We start from the raw sequence: 19,783 nt of genomic DNA on the forward strand, positions 1-19,783 counted from the left end.
CCTAATAAAGCCACCACAACCGAACTAGACCCCTTGATCAAACCATCCATATTAAGCTCACAGAAATTATTAATAGGTTTGATCCAGTAAATAATCCTAGGATCAATAGAGAAATGCTCCGCCTCCATCATCATACCTAAATTGAAGGCCAAAATATGATAATTCTTAAAGTTCTTAATAGAGAACAGATTGATAGAAAAAAGCCTCATAACCTTATCTTTCACATTCTTAATGATCCTATGATGATCCATCCTAGTACCATTCAAAAGAGAGTTATTTATATGCAACCACAAATATCACAAAATAAGGGAAGGGATAACAATACGAATGTGACCTTTAGACTAAATAAAACAAGAATCAAGCAAATAATTAATAGATAGATTAGAATTTAAACAACTTAATCTAAAAAAATCATCAAAATACACATAAGGTTTAACAGCTAAAGGGCTAGAAAGAAAGACATGATGTATATTCTCCAAATGGAAACAACATTGGCACTTGGATGGTAAGATAAAGCCTTTTTTAATCAAGTTCCCATCATTAGCGATGAACTTATGCAAATTTCTCTAGATAAAATTAGCAACAGAGATAGGAATACTATTATACCAAATCATAGAAAAAATAGTAGTGGCATCAATTTAATAGTAGAGAATATGCATCATATAAACATAGACGAACTTAGTTTTATACATTATAAGTTGATTGTATGATTGATATTATATTACATGAATAGTTCAAAAACTAATGTATTTGTTTGGTATGATCAAGTAAAAACCTAATTTTATACACAATCAGTCATCTATATGTCCTGAGATTATACTGTCCGAATAGTTAAAAAAATCAACGAGTCCATATAGTTTGATCAAGTATGAAAAGAACTTTGTAATATGTTAGTCATCTATATGACCTAATATCATAAAGTGTGAATAGTTCAAAAATAAATGTGTTGGTCTGGTACAAGCAAGTACAAAAAGAATTTCATACTTTATTAGTCATCTATATGACCTAACATTATACTGTATAAAGAGTTAAAAAATGAAAGAGTTCTTTGGTATGATCCAATACAAAAAGAATTTTGTACTCTTTCACTCATCTATATGACTGCACATTATACAGTACAAAAAGTTTACAAAAATCAACTCGTATTGGAGTAAATAAATTTTGGAGGAAAATTATGTTAAATCATATAGTATTATTAAAGATCATACAATATGATCAATTTTAAAATTATCACTCTCCCCTGCGTGTGTGTTTGTATGGTTATCCAAATACAATCACACTCGCTTAGACTCAAGAATAAAAGTAAAAAAAAAGACTATATTACCTTAAATCCTACTCTATATGGTCTTGAAGTTTTTAGAAATTTGGAGTAATATATGTTTTCCTTAAAATGTTAGTTTACCATGAAATGAACTAAAATTTAAAATATATGCTAGAAAAAATAAACAAATCATTAAAAAAATATTTTTTTATCATTAGAAATCACAATCACAATCCTTATTCCTTATTCTCAACATATAGAACTTAGACCTCTTTTTTAACCTCGTGATTAAGGCAGATAACCTCGACTTCTTTTTCACCCCTTGATGAAGGCAAACAACATTGACTTCTTTTCACCCTCCAAGTGAAGGCATATTACCTCGACTCCTTTTTAATCCATTAGTTGATGGTAGAGAACCTCAATAGTCTACAAACTAATGATTTTCTTCCCAAAACCACCTTTGAAAGACAACAAAACATTTGTAGGAAATAAGGCTAAAGGTTGCTCAGTGTAACTATGTGAAACCCCCACACTCCTTATCCCTCTTGGAAAACATCTCCTTTCTCCTTTCCAAACCTCTCCATAGATCTCTTCTTCAAGCTTTCTTTCCAAAAAACTCAAACACTTAAAGACTTGAAATAAGTCTAATAAGAGAGCTTAAGTTTAAGACTTCACAAAAAGCCCTAAACTTCACTTATACTAACATTGATCGTATATTATGATGCTAAAAAAAATCATATATTATGATGCTATACAATATGATATGATAAGTTCAAATAAGACTATTAGTATTATACAAAAAAGGTGTGGTACGTTCAGTTCAAAAAATTGTGCTTATTTCCCAGTATGAATTGAGCATAATTAATTTAATATGATTTGTTCAAATTGCTTGGATTATTGTCACATACTATTTACGACAAATAAATATTTTCCCATGAAAAAATTGAACTGTACAATATGATTGGTCCCAATCATCTTTAGATTCCAACTAGATCAACTTATTTAAAATCAATCCATCATTACATGATTAATATAAGAAAGATTTGATTATATTGTAGAGTACAAAACCTATCATATGGTCTGATTAAGGCAAAATTATAATTTTAAAATATTGCCTACATTATAATTTTTGACTAAGACCTGGATTTCAATTCATCATCCTATATAATATAGATTTTCAAATATTATTTATTGAAATAGCTTTATTTATATAATACACCTTTTTAATGACTATTTGAATAGCTAATCATCTAGTATGATATACCACATATAATATGATTAGTTTAAAAAGATTACATTTGTAAGTTTCTCTCTATATCACTGCCCTGAGTGTCTTTGTGTAAAATCTCCAAGTTTACATCCACCAAAAACAAGACATGACTCAAGAAAAATGGAAAAAAAAATATATATATATATATATATATATATATATATACAATTTGCAGAGTGTATAGTGGACCTAAAATGTTAGTGCATAAGAAAAAAATATGCAATAATAAAAATAACAGGATATATAATAGCAGATAATCTAATAATATTTGTTATTATAAAAATTAGAAGAATTGGGGTCTAGATTTATAATAAAAATCACCCTTGATGGTCACTTAATCACCCACTCAATCATTGTCAATCATCTAATGATTTTCAATAATCTTAAATTTTTTAATCCTATAGCCTTGAATAAAACATGAAATTCAAACAAAAATCAAATCAAAATGAAAAGCTAGTTTAAAACTCCAAATCCTAAAATGAATAGATCAAATCTAAAGCCTATAGCCTTTATAATTTTCCTATTTAATGGGACTTTTAAACTAATTAGAAACCCTATGTAAAGGATCTAAAATGTTGTTAGATTATTTTAATATTAATTAGGTATATCCCTAAAGTCTACCTAACATGTTTAAACCCTAAAACATAAAATACTATTCAAGCATGTAAAACATTCAAATATTTATAGATCATGCCACTAGACATGACATCTTATTGCAGACTACTTTGGAAACCTTTAAAGTATCATAGAACATATTTAGAATCATCACAATATTAATTTGTACTTTATAGAACCCTTAGGAGGCCATGGTTAACTATGGTTAACAAAGAAATCCATAAACCCCAAAAACCATAAAATTGGCCATTTGAATAAACCCTTATTGGCTCAAGCATTCCATTACCCATGATCACTTCCAACAAACTCTAAATTATAGCTGGAGTACATTAAACTTAAACTTATTCCTTTTTCATGCTTAGTTTACCAAGTCAGCCTAGGTTGAATAAAATTCACCTTTAATTCTAGAAATTGCATTTCATATATCTATACTCACCATACCATTAAATTTATTCCAACAAGTTATAAATGTCTCTTGGAATGAGATGGCCAACCCTAAAACTTGTTCAAACTTTGTTGACAAAGTTCACCAAAGTTAACCAAAATAACCTTAAATCTTCCAAAAATCAAATTGATAAATTTACACCAAACAAAGGTACCCAAATCCATCAATATTTTTCATTGGGTCCCCAAGGGTAAACCAAAAACATTTTAGCCCATGGGCCCACTTAAGACCCAAGTGAACCCAACGGGGTTTTCTTTAGCAACATTCTGAACCTTCTAAAATTATACTACATAATAACATGAATCAAGTGTCAATAGACCTAGTGCACAAGATTCAACTAGCTCCCATGAGTTAACTTGGGTCCCCCAATTGAGTTAACCTAAATCATCAAAAACCCAATTTTCTTCATTTAATTCAATACCTAGCCTAAATTAAATATAATAAATAGTTAAATTACATTATAGAATGTTCTTGACACCTATTCTAATCAGCCCCTCCCATAGATATATAATGGGAAAGACTCCACAAAATGGCCAATGCGTAATAATTAATTTAGTTATAAATTTCCAAATAATAAAATACTTGTGTTATACTTTCTTGGGTTAGCTATCAACTTCTTATGGGACTATTCTTAACTAAAATGGTAGTTGTCTGTTACTGATGTGGTAAGAAATTTGAATTTTTCCTCCAAATTCACACTCCTATAAATACCCCCACTTTTTTCTAAAGAAGGGCTTATTTATTCTATGGAATTTCTTCCATAGAACACCTCATTGTCTCTCTAAACCTTTGTAATCTCCCGAATCCCTTGGGTCCTAAGAACTAAGAGTAATAAAACTACAATCTTCTAAAATTTCCAAACATTCAATCTAGAGATCCTCCACTCTTGAGGTCTTCAATATAGATCAAGAGGTTGACCTAAGGAGTCCTAGGACACCCGAATCAAGCAATTCAATAAACTAAATATTAAATTCTAGGTTTTGATCAAGGATTTAAATATCTTTACTACCCTATGCCAAATGTTTATGGAATAGGGTATGAAATAGTTAAATAGCTCGGCCTAAAAATTCATTCAATTTGATTAAGTTAACAAAAACGTTATTAGCATTCATCCAAATAATTAAATTTTGATCTTTTTTTTTTGCCATTTTTAGTTATCTGATTGAGGGTATATTAAATCTGACAGCTGAAATCTTCTTAGATGTCTTTATCCATCCAATTTGATGGAGTAGTAGATGAAACATGTGTCTTTCTAGCTTAATTAGAGCCATACACTCAAACCATATAAGATCACATGATGGGCATTTGATGCTGATGTGAATAAGTGCCTTCAGCATCACCATTTATCGTCACCCATCCATAGAGTAACACATTTCCTAGTATGAGGACTCATTAGTGGCAATCTATTGGTGGTGCAGTGGAATGAATTTTTATTATAAAAAATTATTTATTCAATTAAATATGTGAAACATCTTGGGAAAATCTCATTAAGTTAGAAGGCACACACACAATATAAAAATTACATATAATAGTTCTAGTGAACCAGCTTGAGGATAACTTTAACTCAAAAATAAAATCATGTGAATTTTATGAGTATATAAGGACTAATTTAAGTTTGATTATCGACTAATTTTTAGTAATTTCTCCTTATATGTTACTCCAATTGATATTTATTAGTGTAGGTTATATTTGGGCATGTCCTTGACCTACCCTAATTTTCTTTAGCTTATCTGATAAGTCGAATCAACTAGATTAAATTTTCCTGAGATTGGGTTATTTTTTGATAGATATTTTTGGAAAATCATAAATTACAATCCATAGATCACATGTTCATGATTTTCTGTGGTGTGTTAGCTTAGTGTTCAAGGGTTAGATTTCATTAATTTCTCCAATCTAGTGTCTAGATCTCCCAATGTTAAATTTTTAATGTATAGATAAATTTATTTTACAAACTAATTTTGAACCCTAGGGAATCTTGATGACTTGAAACTTCTTTGATTTTCTTTAGATTTTTATTAACCCGAGGGTTCAAATTTTGATATGTTTGGAGTTAATTTTTTCAATCAATAATTATTCCCTAATTCACATTGCATAAATGACCTACACATGGTAAAAAAAAAATTCCTTTCTTTTTGTTATCCATTATTTTTTATTATTATTTTTATTTTTTATTTTTTATTTTTGGGAAAAACCCTCAGAGGGGCCTACGCATTAATATAAGAAAAAATAATAAATTCTTTAAAGGAAACTCAAGAATAGAAATGCTCAAAAGAGCTTGAAGAAGAAAACAAAAAAAATCCTAGATGCTAAAGTTCCCTACTACTCAAAAGTACAAAATAACCTAGGTACAATCTACAAAGCATAAGAAAGAACACCCAAATAAAGGGAACAAGCGAGAAATTTTGGTGCATTTGGTTTTTCTAGAGAGAGAGTGCACTTTTTTTAGAGAGAGAAACTGATTTTAAATATCCTGATTCACACTTCTAATGGCTGTAGAGGATTGTCGGCCACTAATAATGGCTGGCAGTCTGAATGTGGGTCGACGTGCTATTCCGAACAATCTGTTCTCATCTTAAGCCAACATGGCTTCCTCACCTCTAGCATTCGATGACATTCTTCTCATGGCAGACGTAAAAGTTAGATTCATGTATGGGAAATCATTGATAATCAATGAAGGTGGATTATTAAAGTAGAATAAACCTATTAAAATAATAGGTAAAGAATAGATGGTAATCTATGAGGAAGGTTCTGAGATCCAAAATTCTTTATCTCATCTACATTCCAAAAAAAAATTGATTATATGGATACTGATGGATGATTGTCAAAGTCAAAATTGAATCTCAATAAATCTAAGTTTGGATCAGTTGATTTGGTGGAATTTCGAAAAGGAAATGGTAAAGCTTTCTCTCGCAATTCTATAGTTTTTTTAGAATCAAATATAAAGCTTACTGATGTAGAGCCAAATGCAATTAAACAAGGTGGGGAAAATACAAATGATTTAAACAGAGTTCGTTCATGTGATGGAGAAGAGCTCGACGGATGCAATTCGATTGATATTCAACCTATTATTCCTAAGATGCCTACCAACAATGTGTTAAAAAATGCTTGGACAAAAAGTTCCAATTTTAATGTTTATAATTTGGATTTTGGAAAGGATTTCATAAGTGAGGATGCTGTGGTGAAGCTACATTCAACAAATGAATTGGAGAAAGCCAGTAAACTCTACAAATCTTTGATTATCAAAGCCTTTGGGCATAACATTTCTTTTTAAATGATTAGCATGGAGCTAAGAAGACAATGGGCACACTTTGGAAAATTTCATTTTATTATAGATACCATGAATTATGTTTTGATGATTAGCAAACACTCTTACTTCTTTTCGACTGCCTTTACTGCTGACATTTTCAGGAATCAAAGATCAGGCAAAAATCAGAATCAGCTCAAGACTGGGTAGATTAGGATTGAGTCAGTCTGTAATTTTCTTTTTTCTTTCTTGAGTCAATTGTAATTGTTTGAAGTGACTGATGTTAAGTAACCCTAAACACACATTTGAGAGATTTAGAACTTATGTTTTTACTCACATCAGCCCGGACGATATTTAAAACAGAAGATCTAATCAGTATTTCTTAGTTAAGGCAGCCGTAATTTACTGATCAGCCTGGATGATACCTGTATCGGTTAGGACAAAATGATCAATACAAAAATAAATTACCTCCATGATCAATTTAAGTATTCTGTATTTTTGGAAATCGGCCAGGACGATTCTTTGATCGACCTGGACGATATTGTATAATTATGCCTAAATTGATCCGACAATCATGGGAGTAATTAAGGATGATTTATACGATCACATCGTTCTGGATGATTGCAAGATCGGCCTGGATGATCCATTCAAACACCCTTGGTTGCTCCTGGCCGGTTTGGATCGGATGGCTCAAATTCAGGGTGATGCTATGGACGGTTTTTCCTCTAATTTGAACTAATCGGCTGGAACGATTGTGAGATCATCCGAGATGATGAAGTAAATTTTCAATCATGCAGTTTGCATTCAGGGCGATGCTCTGGCTGATCTTATGAGATTTGTACTGATCGGCTAGGATGATGTCCATATCGTCCTGAACGATAAAGTCGGCAACTTGCAATTAATGAGCTCCTTTGAACCTCTTCTATTTAAGAGCTCTTGTTCAATGTTTTTGAACATCCTTGGCTGCTATCTTGGCCTGAGAAAACCTAAAGGAGAGAGAGAGATAGGGAGAGAGAGAGAGGATCTTGTGAGGGGGAGCCTGTGAGGGGGTTCACAAGGATTACTCCAAGCATTGTTCCACTTCTTCTTCCCTAGAGTCTCTTGTCCTTGGAAGGGTTAGGATAGGTATATTTCAGCAAATGATCGTTGTTTTCTTCCTACTTTAGGAGGAAGCAAAAGGAGTTAGGTTCTCTGCCTTGCCGAGTGTGGAAATAAAGGAGGTGTTTTTGTGAGGGCTTCTCCGCCTAGCTGTGGGGGCTAAAGGAGAGTCACATTGGTAGTGCAATACTCGGAGAGCACCTCCGGGGAGTCAAGTTGACCGAACCACTATAAACCCTTGTGTTCTTTTTACAGCTTCCGCACTTTAATTTTTTTGTACTTGTTTTTCCATGGTGATTTTGGTTTGTGATAATCATTCTTTTAGTTTTAACAGAATTTTAAAAATACCAATTCACCCCCCCCCCTCTTGGTTAGCCTCGGGACTAGTTCATAGGGCTTAACATCCCTAACAAACTTTCAAGTGATATTAGAGCGGGATTCATAAAAACAAAGTTTGAAAGCTTTTTTGAATTTTGATCCATGGCTAACTTAGGGAATCATAATATAACTGAAGGATATTCTATTACACGACCTCCCTTATTTGACAACCTTCCTTTTGATTTTTGGAATACTCGCATGGCTACTTTTTTGCAATCAACTGACTATCGCATGTGGATGCTTATTAAGGATATTCTCCACCTACTCATGAAGTTAACGGAATTAAAACTAAAGTTAATTTTTTTGAATGGACTACCGATGAATGAGATTTAGCTCCTTTTAAAAAAAAAAAAAATGCAACTACATGCATTAAAGCCAAAGAGAAATCGAATACAACCTACTCAAGTCAAACCTAAAATAGTACATTCCTCCTTCAAACAATACAAGAAATAAGGAGGAATTAAATCTCAATGAAGATCTTCCCACAAAAAAGATCTCTTTAAAGACAAATTAGCACAAATATCTGCTAATTTATTACCATATCTACTAGAACAAGAAAAAAACAATCTGCTTAAAATCAAGTAAAAAGGCCAAACTGTCTTCAACTATTCTACTAACCTTCCATCTTTTGACCGAATTTTGATGCATTTTAATGATATTAAAATTGTCCCCTTCGATGATAACACCTTGCATTTTGAACATCCAATCTTGCACCGCATTCTTGAGATACAAAACATTAAGTAACTCCGTTTGAGCCACATCCTAGTGCAGTAATTGATTTCTGAAAGCCAACAGAAACCTACCTTTTTGTCTCTAGCAACACCACCAATTCTAGCTACATTATTCTTCATCATAGAAGCATCTACATTTATTTTGATCCACCCAGGAGGAGGGGGATGCCAATGATAAAATAGCAAACGCTGGTTATCATCCCAGTATTCTAGTTGGAAATTTAAAAAATTACTTCTAACAACATAAGAGATTTAGCTCAATTGAATGTGAAGTATTTGAACTATTTTTTATGTGCTTTAAAGTCTGAAGATTACATGCGTGTTTCTACTTGCTCTACTGGAAAAGAGATTTGGGATAAGTTGTGCATTACTTATGAAGGAACCAATGAAGTGAAACAATCTCATTCAAATATTCTCTTGTATAACTATGAAATTTTTTGTATGAAACCTTTTGAATAAATTTCTGATATGTATACACGGTTTACTCAAATTGTAACTTCTTTGCATGCCCTAGGAAGAGAACTTTCAAACTATGAAAAAGTAAACAAAATCTTACGAAGCTTGCCTTCCTCTTTTGATGCTAAAATCACTGCTATAACTGAATCTAAGGATTTAAACACCTATTCGATTGATAACTTAATTGGCTCACTCATTGCTTACGATTAAGGGGTGAATCAAAGAAAGCTTGATGTAGGTGAGAAAAAAGAAGGAGAAAACAGTGGCACTGAAGGCACACAAATCTGACTGTGATTCTTCTGGGTTTTAGACGCGATGACATTGCCTTTATCACAAGGCAATTCAAAAGCTTTCTAAGGAAGAAACAAAAGCATCATCAAAATTGGAGAAAAGGTAAGGATAACATATATTCTAAAGGATCAATCTGATGTGATTTTGTTATGAATGCAGGAAGCCCGAACACGTGAAAGTTGATTGCCCTACACTTAAGATGCACACAAGCAAGGAAAGAGTGAGGAGAAAATCCAAGTTTAGAAAAGACAAAAAGAGACTTCAAAAGGCATTTTGGGCGGATTCTACATCAGATTCATCAGAGACAGAACTAGAAGATGAGACAATAGACTTGTGCTTAATGGTAAATAATAATCTTGATCAAGAAGAGGTATGTAAACTTCCTACGATCAACTCCTTAAAGTTTCTGAAAAAATTCATGCATCATATAGGAAACTTAAGAAAACACATGACTAGCTTGAAATTGAAAATTTTAGAATTTTATAAAAAGAGCATGAAGTTATTCTCAAAGATCATTCTACGATTTGATTCAAATCACATGATTCTACTGATGATAAATTTGATGAGTTAAATAAAAGGCATTGTGAATTAATTGAAGAGCACGAGTCACTAAAAGTCAAACACACCTCACTTGAATCTGATTTTAATGATTCTAAAAGAGTGGAGAAAAATTTGAGGATTGATAATGATGCCTTAAAAAGTACTAACTTGAGGATTCAAATTGAATTGGATACATTTATGTGGAGAAAAATTTGAGGATTGATATATGATGCCTTAAAAAGTACTAAACTTAAGAATTCAAATTGAATTGGATACATTTATGAAAACTAGGATGACACCAAATTCTTGATCAAGCCAATACCATAGGAAGAGGCATTAATAACTTAAATCATTTAAAAAATCCTTTTCCATGGTATTAGATATTTTTCATGTGGCATGCTAGGACACATCTCACACACTTGCACTGTTCACGTCGTAGTATGTTGGGTGTGGAGACCAAAGGTGCATGATTTACAGCATACCACACAATGCATTGCATTCTACTTTTCATAAGAAGGGACCTAAACCTGTTTGGGTTCCTATATCTGACTTATGTAGTTTTTTGTAGGTTGGGCTCTCACAAAAGGCCTCGTGAGAGTATGTGGTACTTAGACAGCGGGATGCTCTCGACATATTGACTGGTGATGCCAATCAATTTGTTTCACTGGAGTCCAGGACTGGAGGCAAGGTTACTCTTGGAGACAAGACCACCAAGAAGGTGGTAGGCTAAGGTATAATTAGTAATTCAAGAACCTTATGATTGAAAGTGTTTTGCTTGTAGATGGATTAAAACACAACCTGCTCAACATCAGTCAACTTTATGACAAAGAGCTTCATCATGCAATTCTTGCAAATTCATTGCATTGTAAGTTTACAGCTATACAATACATTTTTTGCACTAGTTTGAGGAGTGAAAATATAGGATCGAGAAAGTAGTGTCTATAACATGCTATAATATTAAATACAATGGATGCGTTGCTCCCCTGCATATCTAGCTTAATAGTATTAGCTTTCTATATGGTGTGAGGTGAATATCATATGAAGAGATTTAACGATTATCTGATCTGATAATTCTGGTATAGATTATAGCTCTTGCATAATTATTCGTAAGGTTGTCTGAACCCTTAGGAAAGATGACACCAAAAAAGACCTAGTAAGTTAGGTATCCCCAACTAGCAACACAGTTTTCAAAAAGACCAACTATGATGGTGCAAGTCCATGAGAGTGAGGTCTAAGAATGCCAGTAGTACACTATTCTATCTTGTTTCAGGGAAGGGAGACACATAAGCTCACTTGGTGCTAAATGCACATTCCTTTATTGAGAACTTATTAGATAGTCATGGCCTGTAAGAGCCTTACATATGACTAGTCTTGTACACATAGGTATATTGGATTTTTATAGTGATCTCTAAAAGTCTAATTCGCAAATTAGTTTCCGACTTTTGAATTCTGATTTGAATATTCTAATGACGTAAAATTTGATCAGCTCTTATATAGTTTTTTTATTTTAAAAATCAGTTCCTGCAACGAATATATGTATGTGCTTGAGTGTGTAGGGAGGTGTGAACACGGTTACATATGGATATTTGATCTGAACTCTGTGCAAGATATTTTGTGTATGTGATGTCTGACGTAACTCGCGAGTGGTATTCATGCAATTGTGACATTGAGATTTTCTCGTTATCATAAACAAGGAAGTGTCCATTTTTGAGATGAGATACTATTTTGAAAATCTCTCTACTATTTGGATATGTCATATATAAAATGCTAGGATTGTGTGAGAATATGAATTGTACCTCAGTGACGACATAGGTTTAATCATATAGTGTAGTCTTGATGAGGGGGAGAGTTTGAGAATGAAAGATTTGGAGATTTTTGTGAGGACAAAGGGGATCTACAGCCACAACTTCTTCAGCTCACTAGGACCGACCTCAGAGCCGACTGTTAACCGATGCGATCTAGCTAGAAAGGAGAGATGCCGTTATGTGGATTCATTGGTTGTATCAAACTGCTAGTGACGCCACGCTGTGACTAAGTAATATACAGCGATATTCGCAAAAGGCTTTTGGGGAAAGAGCGTTACAGCATGTTCAGGTATCAATGGGACATGAGATTGAGGGATATATTGTACTTTGATGCTTATAGTTACTAGTCATGGTAGTTTATATTTAGTTGTAGAATGTTGAGCTAAATCTTCTAGTATTACTATCTAGTATTAGGCACTATCATACTTTGGTAAATCTAAGATGTAGTAGAGTATGACTATACTGCTTAGTGTAATATCATCGATAGAGAGAACCTTCAATGCTTTGGTCTGTAGTTTTTTATTACGAAAATATATGGATTGAGTTTTTTCTGTGCGGAAAAGTCTTCAACATGGTAAGTTGCGGACATAGCATTTGATTTCCTTGATGTTTCTATTTTCTTTAATTGTTGTATTGAAATGAACAGGTCTGAATACATATTTCGGCAAGAATTATTCATTACTGGATTAAGTATACTGTCGCGGGGACTAACGTGATGGGATCAAAGCTTTTTCTATAAAGGATGTTTACAAAAGAACTTTAGATCGAAGTGGGGTTAGGGTAGTGAACATCTAACACATTTCTATAGTTTATTTATTTTTATCGTAAAAAAGGAATATCTTATATAAAGTCCTCATGTATTATTTTATTTTACTGTAAAGGTATTGACTGATGATCTTGTTGTCATGATTTCCTTAGCGTAGACGTTTTATCACTTCTTGTTGATGATTAGCTTAGAAAATTCATTAGGTTCCAAATACCTAACCAAAATTAGGTAAGTGGTTGAATACATTTTGGTGTAAAGGAGTATAGATTGGATGATTCACAATAGAGAGTCTAACATATGAAGGAGAAGGAGTATTTGCCTACTCTTCTCTATAGAGGGAAGATACACAACTAGCTAGGTAGGTAGGACTACTGTATCTAATATCATAGATTATAGGTTCATTCGTATGGAAGAGACAGCGATTGATGGAGAACCATTAGGAATACACCTTGTATCAAGTAATGATATGTGAAGGATCAACTCTAAGGCACAAGTTGAGACAATAATTCTTTCACAATGTAGTTGTAATATACTTTAGTATCCTATAAGATAAAGGAGCTAATTTTCTAAGAAATTTATTATGGCTTATACTAAATATATCATTTAATTATGTATAGAAAAAGAGTGACTCACGTGAATTTATTAGCATTGAGAGTAACCAATTACTGTCACTATTTTATATGAAAAACAATAATTCTCATTTTAAGAATATTATAACTTCTTATAATAATTAGATTTTGAAATCTCCACTTCATACATTAAACTTCTCAAATACCCTTATTGTAGTATAGGGCATAGTTGTTTATTGGATCAAATTAACACTAAAGATAGATAGTATAGATTGAATATTACAATTTGTTATTAAGGTAATCAATGTTTTTGTGATGAATTGTATGAAAGCCTAATGGAAAGTTAGTTAAGTATTAGGATAACTAAATTGGGTTACTTATAAGAATAAAGTAAGTGAATGATTCTAGAGTGAGTAGTGTAATTAGGTAATAACGCAAGATTATGATATGCTAATAGAGGTTATAATATATAATCACAATAATATAAATAGTGAGATAGACTTTTGAGGAGACTTATTTGCCCTGTATGACAAGATTTTATAGACTATAGCACATTAAGTGCTATTAGTATATTTTAACACTTTTAGTGAATTATTAATTCTAATAACTAGGTCTTAAAGAGATTAGTTGTTCAAAATGTGCTATGATTAGAAGAGTGCCTAGTTTTATAATATGTGGTAGTGAAGAAGATATAAGCAGAATGTCATGATAGCAGAAGAGCCACCCAGTCAAGGTATTACTCGAGTAGTTTATTGAGATGACTCTCCACCTACATAGTTTAATACTTCTCTCTTATACGAATAAAAGATGGCTTTGTTACAGCATTCAACTGGAATATGTCTAGCAGCAAGACTTGGTATGAACACGAAGTCATTTATGTGAGAGATTTTATTAACTCTTTAGAATCGATTGTATGTTTGTTATGTAAATTAATGCTTAATAAAGGATTAGCACGTAATACATCGCTTTTAACCTCTGTAATTCCATGTAGCAGAAAATTGGAAAGAGCATATATATTCATACAGTCAATCCTTTGTCCCTACGTGGGGTTTGGCTTACATGAATCCTTTTTTCCCTATTGTTCTGTTAAATAGTATCAAATTCTTGTTTCATCTAATAAAGTAATCATAATCAATTTCTAATGAGATTTCTAAGAACCTAAACGTTTTTAAGTCTACTTCTGTTGAGCACTCTCTTATCTAAACACATAAGTCAAATATCTTCATACTATACCTTGTTGATGACGTTTCCTCATAAACCAGATGATATTTCATAGTGGTAAAGGCCGCCGGATGTTTTATGTGACCAACTAATCCAGGCAACTGATTGCATCGTATATTTATAGTGCATTCCTCGAGCGGGAGATTATTTGCTACCTAACCTTTTCACTAGTGATTTTCGAGGTTTGTAAAGCATAACACTACTAAACCTTAGTCATTCTGAATGGGGATAAACCTTTTATTCTAACCATCAAATACAATACTTACATCAAATAATAGGATATTTACATAGAAGTAAGAGAATGCGATTTAAGCTTTATAACCTAATTAAGATTAAATCTAGCACATAAATATGTGCGTAAAAATGTTGTTTCTTCATTGAGAGAAATATGAACTTACAAGTATGAGAGTAAGTAAACTCTATTGATATGTATTTCAACTAAAGAAATGATTGATGCCACGAAATGTGTAATTAGATCCTTTCATAATTATCTCAAATGCTGAAAGAAATAATTCATCTATGACATGGCTAGTCTATCTACTCTCGAATTATATATATCTACATTCATAGTAGCAACTAAATATTAGTTTTAGTTGTTCACTATGGTTATATGCACTATTTGCAGTGCTGAAAGCAACTTTTCTATACCGTGAGAGTGCAATTCAAAGAGAGAGACAACCCACTCACTGATAGTAGAAACTGGCTATTAGAAGGAATTGGAAATCATGAATGCTATTTTTAAATCTAGCTTATGAATATGCTCTGTGAAGACGAGATTAGTTTATTTAGATCACATTGTTAATATTTTTGGGACATCCAAGACTATAACGGGATCTATATGTTATCTGCACGACTAGGGCAATCTAGTATCACTTCTCCTCTTCCTTTTAGTAGAGTTGATTATCTTTACTTTTAGCAGTGCAAGATATTATCCGCACATGGTGTATTGCGAAAAAGGTGGTGACAGAGATAAAACCACCATAGTTACAGGAACTGTGTCTCAAAGCTCGATCATCGCAAAATAGCACCGAGCTCTTGAGCTCGTACTCCGAGAGTGGTCCTACTCGTGTCAGGAGACGGATGCCATGATACACAGATACTGCTAATTCGCCACGCTTTCTCACGATCTCCGCTCACGCTATGCGAAGCGGAGGTGTACAATGTGCTGCTTGCGCGAACCGTTCTTCGCTCGAATGACCGCGCAAAGGTCCGTTTGGTGTCAAATACACAGGGTCAATTTAAGACTGCTCAGCGTCCGATTACCTGTAGGCACTAATCTCAATCTTTGTGAGCAACACTAGTGCAGCAATTAATCGGCAGAACTTCTATCGCAGCTTGCTAAACCCTAATCCGCAGACGCAAGAGCAATTGCAGACGGGACTCGCATCACATCTCGACGATTGCCCGCAGGCATCACACTTTATTTGAGCATCATGTTGAGTCAAGGGAGACATTGATTTACACTCACCAATGTGTACTACTGAAAATCAACTGGCTGACATCTTTACTAAACACTTAGCCTTTATTCGACCTTTCAAAACTTTTAAGGACCAAATTGGTGTGATTAACATACTACAATGAATTGATCCTTCTACTTTCTTCCCTTTTTCTTTGTTTCTTTTATTTTTGATTTGCTTATTCCTTTTTACTCTTTTATTTATTCTTTTCTTCTTTTTATTTTACTTTCAATTTTTTGTTTGATTTATTTTACTTTCAAGTTCTTTTAATTTGGTTTTCAAAATCATCGCTGAAATGATATCATATGCCTTGTCCTTAGTTTGAAAATTTGTAGTCAATGTTTTACAGCTCTTAATCTATTAGTTGGTAAAAATATACAGTTAATTGTGTCTCTTTCCCTAATCTATTTTAGTGGCACAGTTTTCTTTTCTAATCAAAAATCTAATTCAAATTAACAATTGTGTGTGAAATTAAGATCTTTTCTAACCTTGCCAAAGAAAATCTATCTTGTATTTATAATGATCAAAGTCTTTTTGGCACATCAAGATTCCTCGTTACTCTTGTCATTGGTTATTGATTCTGTTTTGTGAATTGTTCTTCCCTATTTTAGAGAGAGAGCTCCTATTCTCTAATATCTAGAAGATATACTCATAACTAAGATTATTTTTAAGAGTTTTCGAAAGAGAATGAAGCTTGCAATAATAAAATTTTTTTTGGCCAATGATGCCAACAAAAGATGCGCAATGATGCCAAAATTGAAAAAAAAATTATATACACAAAGTGTATCAATTGACAAGAGGCATAAAATGAGCTCACCAAAAGCAAGCTCTCCTCCCCTTTCACATCTTTTAAAAACTTAGAAGATTTCATATATCAAAGGCTTGATTTCGATTGTTTTGCGATTGTAACAAATTCACTTTGGTTCATTCTTCTATAAGAGATTTTTTCTGGAAACAAGTAATGAATGGATCATTGAAATGTGCTGAGGATTTTCTAGAGAGAGAAGCTCTGAGGATTTTCTAGAGAGAGAAATCATTCAGGTTTTTTTGAATTTCGGTTACCGCGGGAATTCTGCGGCTGAAGGAGGCGGCACCGGTGGTTCGCCAGCTGCTCTTCGTCGTTGATTCATGAACGTTCAACGTTCATCTGGCTCATTAAGAGCTACTGGAAAAGCTTCTAATGGGATTTTGATCAGGGAAGGAGTGACGCCTCAATGCCGTTCGATTGTAGTGGAAGGTAAGGGAAAGAATGTCGTGTTGAACGATTGTGTTGCTACAAAGAATTTTGATGAAGATAGAAATAAGGATTTGTCTGTTCTTGAACCGACTGTTCTGGAGGATTTAATCTTACGAGTTAACAATTTCGCTGGAGTTCTTGATTCGAAGAAGGATCAGAATGTTGAGAAGATTGTTTCGTCGATGGAGGATCGGAATGTGGATAACAATGTAATGGCGGATGCAAATCATTTGAAGATTGCTGAGGCTCCCTTGATCCTGAAGGAAAATCTGAGTAAAATAGATATCCAGGGTAACAAGAATGAGATTGCTGAGGCTTGGTCGAAGCCAAAACATTTCAAGATATCTTTCAACAAGGATAAATTAGAATTTACTGATGATGGAATGGAAGTGAAGATGAATTCCGATAAGGTGGTGAACAATGTTGAAATTTTGAAGAACTCAATTGTTATTAAAGTTTTGGGAAGCAACATTCCATTCTCAGTTTGTAGTATTGAATTGAGAAAGCAATGGATTAAGTACGGGGGATTTCATATGACCTCCATGGGTATGAACTGGATACTCTGTTCGTTCAAGACGAATGATGTGGTGGAATAAATTTTGAATGGAGGTCCTTGGTATGTTCGTGGGTTCATTGTTGGTATGGATAGATGGTGTCCTGAGTTTGATCCTAATTCTTTCGAGGGTATATCAGCTCCGGTGTGGATTAGACTTCCGAACTTACCTCTATACTGCTGGGATGAAGACAATTTTGCAAGGATTGCTTCTTGTATTGGAACACCTATGTATTTTGATGGTAACACATTTTGGTGGGGTAAACGGGAATTTGCTCGTATTTGTGTTAGAATTGAATTGGAAAAGAAGCTACTGAAAGGTGTGTGGGTTGAAGGCTTGGCTGGCAGGTTTTTTCAATCTGTGGAATATGAGAAGATTGATCTTCTTTGCTTTCATTGTGGCAAAGGGGGTGATGAAGAAAAACCTTGTCCAGAAAATGTATCAATTGGAATTCTGGATCAAAAAAGTGGGAAGCGAGATGATGCTAATAATATAGATAAATCAGAAGTGATAGACGGGAAGAAATTCATTAATAGTTAAGAATTTGGTCCTTGGATACATGTGCAGTTCAAAGAAAATAGGAGGTTGAACAACAACTTATTGAACATTAAAGTCGTGGGGGAGAAGAATAGTATGGAAAACAGAGAGAACAACAATCGGCGAGGACTCAAAAAGTTAACAAAGAGAAGATGGTGACAGAGGAGAATGTTGTGAATTCAGTTATTGAACCTGTTGCTGGATCAACGGCTGATGAATGTGAGGGGAATAAACCAATTGAAGTCCAGACTATTAATAGATTTTCTATTTTAGCTGATTGCAATGAAGATGAAAATAATGAAAAGTGTGTATAAGTTGTGAATTCAAAGAAGGATGGATTCCAAGGAGACAAAAATGAACCTGTTCACTTGGAGGTGATTTCTCAAAGTGGAGCTGCCAAGATGAAGTTAGCCAAAGAATTAAGATCTCTTGGGCCGGTGGAACCTAATTTTAAGAAGAAGAAAAAGGATGGAAGGGTGAGTTCCATTATTGGGGAGAAACCCCCTTTAATTGTTTAAATGAATTCAATTTTGTTTTGGAATTGTAGGGGGGCTAGAAAGAAAGAAGCCTCCTTATATTTGAAAGAAGTAGTTAGAGATCATAATGTTTTCTTTATTGGTCTTATGGAGACAAAGATTTCTAGTATGGATAGAAGGGAGATTGATTGTTTTATTGGAAAGGATTGGGATTATTGGCATCATCCGGCTATTGGTACTTCTGGTGGGATTTTGGTGTTATGGAATGTGACATTGGTTTCTTTTATGGTTAAGGAATCTTCTTCTCAGGTTATTGTTGGTGACCTTATGATTCCTAATCTGGGGATTTGGAGAGTTGCAACCGTGTATGGTAGTAGGTGTTGTGTGGAGAGAAGCAATTTATGGAAGCAACTTGAAGATTGTATGGAGGACTCCATTCCCTCTATCATAGGGGGGTAAAGAGAGAAGATAATGCTGTGGGAGTAAGAAGTCTCTTTCTTTGGGAGGTAAATCTGCATCTTATTGATAGCTTTTACTTTTCCATGGCGCCTAAATTATTTGATTACAAATTCTTTAGTTCCGCAAGAGAGGTTGCTTCTTGAGCTTGAAAAGTTATGTAAGAAATTTTGTGTGGAATAAAAAAGATGGCTGGCTAAAGGAATGCATTACTGTTGGCATGAGAAGATATTTGGTAAAGCCAACGGAAAGACTTGTTTTGGCTTTGGGTTTGCAATCTCGCGTTTGCTTAGATTGGAGCTCTTAGATCCAATTTGGCTTGGAATTTTCTTCAAGAAAGCCTGATTTAAACTATTTCAATAAAATAATGAAACAC

The sequence above is a fragment of the Dendrobium catenatum genome, unplaced genomic scaffold, assembly GCF_001605985.2.
Source record: "Dendrobium catenatum unplaced genomic scaffold, ASM160598v2 fragScaff_scaffold_692, whole genome shotgun sequence".
Lineage (NCBI taxonomy): Eukaryota > Viridiplantae > Streptophyta > Magnoliopsida > Asparagales > Orchidaceae > Dendrobium > Dendrobium catenatum.